Here is a 3,148-nt window from a genome sequence, read left to right on the forward strand (position 1 = left end):
CATTAATTTCATCTAGTTGTATTACTCTATTACTTGATGATTGTTCTGATTGTTAGCTGCATGACCTAATCACCCGGTTGATTTTGGATTCTTCTGATTATTATATTTTAGTAGTGTTTTCGTATGTCGATTTTGTTGGATTTCCAGTTGCACGTTCTTTTGTTATTTCTGTTATCGTATCGTTTTCTGCTTGGTTTTCATTCGTTCTATTTGTTTTGTGGGATCTTTCTATGTGCCATGCATGCTAACGTACACATGTTTTCTCTGGTGTACGTCAGACTTAGAGGAAGAACAGGTTCAGCTTGGAGATGTACCAGAGCCTGGATATTTTCAACAGGAGTGCCTTGCAGATAGAGCAGAAGAATAGGCCGAAATTCAGTATCTCATCTTATTTGATGAATCTAGTTGCTTTGTAGTTTTTCCTTTCTTTTTTGTTGGACTATGTATTATATTCCTTCAGTATTCTTTTGCTCAGTTTTGTATAAGGGCATGTTTGAACCAAATATTATGTCTTGGATGATGTTTATTTGTGATATGTATTATTTTATTATGTGTTGTTTATTATATTCTTGCTAACTGTGATCAGGGACCTGTGCCTTTGTATTTATTCTTGACGCTTAGCGTATTGGGTTGAGAAGAAAAAGAAAAAAAATGATAGTGTATATTTCTTCTCAATCTAATACGTCGTGGACTTGTTCACGTTCCGACTCCTCGGTATTTTGGGAAGCGGGGCGTGACAGGTTTTTTTGGTGGCCCATGCAGGTCACGGTCCCGAGTTCTCACTAGTAAGAATATAGTGAACAATTTAGATACATATCATGATTTCATCCGTGAGACTATTCTTAAGTCATATCTTATTTCTTGATAGATTTCGTTCCGTCCCTATCATATCACTCTTTGACCCCGAAGTTTCCCACGGTTCTTGTCCCATCGCTTCGTGATTACCCTCTCTTTGTATGACTCCTATATCCTCGTGCCGGTCATTATTTTATATGTTATTATCTTTATACTATATTGTATTGAATTCTATATTATTTATTATATTATTTTATGTATCACATACAGTGTTATATTGTATTCTTTTACTTGTTTATAAATATATTTTATCTTTTATAGTTCATGTTTTATGTATTATACATTTTATTTATGTATATTACGCTTATAGTATTTATGTGATTTTTGACTATTACACAATATACTACTATGTCTAAATTGATTTTATATAGTGATGATAGTATTTATGTGATTTTTGACTATTACACAATATACTACTATGTCTAAATTGATTTTATATAGTGATGATTATTATTGTTGTATCTTGTTTATATTTATGAATATTACTAATACTTCTAATTTATCATATTATTTATCAAATGTATAATTATGATCTTTTTATTATGTTTTATATAATATGTTTATTTTGAATCACATGTTTACTCTTATGTCTATTTTAACATATAATATTTTGTGTCTCTTTCCATCAAAATTTATTTTTATTAGCATGATTAGGACCATGAGTATTCAGACTTTTATATTCTTATTATTTTGTATGTGTTTTCATTTTTACGCTTATTATACATAATGATTATATTTATTATATGCATCATATGTTTATGAATCTTGTTTATCTCTTTCGCTTTTATATCTTTTATTTTTATACTTTGATTTTATTTGTGTTTCTTTGAGCCTAACTATGATTTTGTATTATTTGTCTTGTTTTATATAACTGTTTGTATGCTAATAATTATTGTGTATCGTTTCATTCTGCTATTAATTATTAATATGATTTGCCTCTGTTTGTTTGTCTGTATGTATTGATGTGTTTCTATCTAAGTTTATTTCTTAATATTATTTTTAATTGTGATTATGTATGTTCTGTATACCTTATTACAATCTTTATTGTACTTCTGCCTGATTTGTTCTGCATTCTTGTCTTATATCTTATGCTCTTCTAGTGATACTGCATCATTCTCGTGTTTAGTATATTTCAGCCATTTTACATTATCATTGTCTACTATTGTATATTATATTATAAGCATATTATTAACTTGCTAGCTTGTTTTATTACGTATAAAGTAGTTTTATTTAGTATATTTTATTTCATTCTTTACTTCCAATTACATGTATCATCATTGTTTGATTTAATTTATCAATCATTTTCTTAGCTTTATTTATGTTTTTTTTTGCTTATCTTCTATATACAGTTTTTTATTCATTCTAATACTTACTTTTTATTTCGTTCTTTGTTCAGGTTAGTCTGCTTCATTTATTTAGTCATAATATTCATATAAAGTGTGTGTTTTCGATAATTATTGCTGTGATATACGACTATAATTATTTATTTTGTTTTTGATATGATATACTACATATAATTCATTTCTTATATGTTGTTGTGTCATATCACCTTGTCCTTCCATGATTATCTGCCTTGTATTATTTTGTATATCATATCTTTTTGGTTTATGTTTAAATTATCTTCTAATATTCCACTTGCATTGTTGTAGAACCCCGTAATTTTTATATGAATATATGTGAATTATTAGTAAATAAATACTTCTTTTATGATAAATAGCTTGAGGTCATTGATGTACATGATAACAAGTTATTTGAGATGATATGAGAGTATGGGTGTAGAGTTTTGTGCGTTGGTTTTGCAAATAAGCAAAACATGCACAAAACTAAAATTTTCCAGATCAGTCGACACATCAGTCGACTGACTGTATCAGTCGACACATCAGTCGACTGATACGCTGATTTCCAGTTTTTACAGGTTTCGGGTCTATTTTGATTTGGTTCGGGTTTGGGTCAGGTTTAGCTGTTCATATATATTTTCCTTCACCCGAAATCATCCCTTCTCATCTTCAGATCAGAGAAAACCCTAGCCCCTCTCCCCTATCTCAAACCCTAGCTTTGTTCTTGGTGATTTGGGGAAGAACTTGGAGGATTTTCGTCGAAATCTTCACGTTGCAGCGAAGGGGAACCTCTCTCTCTCTCAGATCCAGGAGTTTCTCATCACCCCAGAGGCGAGTAACATCTTGCCCAATCTTGTCCTATTTTTCTAAATATTTTCAAATGGTTTTCATGAGTTTTGATGAGCCAAAAATGATATTTTTGTACAAAGGATTGATTTTTATAGCATATAGAGGGA

Source organism: Asparagus officinalis, chromosome 2 (assembly GCF_001876935.1).
Source record: "Asparagus officinalis chromosome 2, Aspof.V1, whole genome shotgun sequence".
In the NCBI taxonomy this organism is placed as follows: Eukaryota; Viridiplantae; Streptophyta; class Magnoliopsida; order Asparagales; family Asparagaceae; genus Asparagus; species Asparagus officinalis.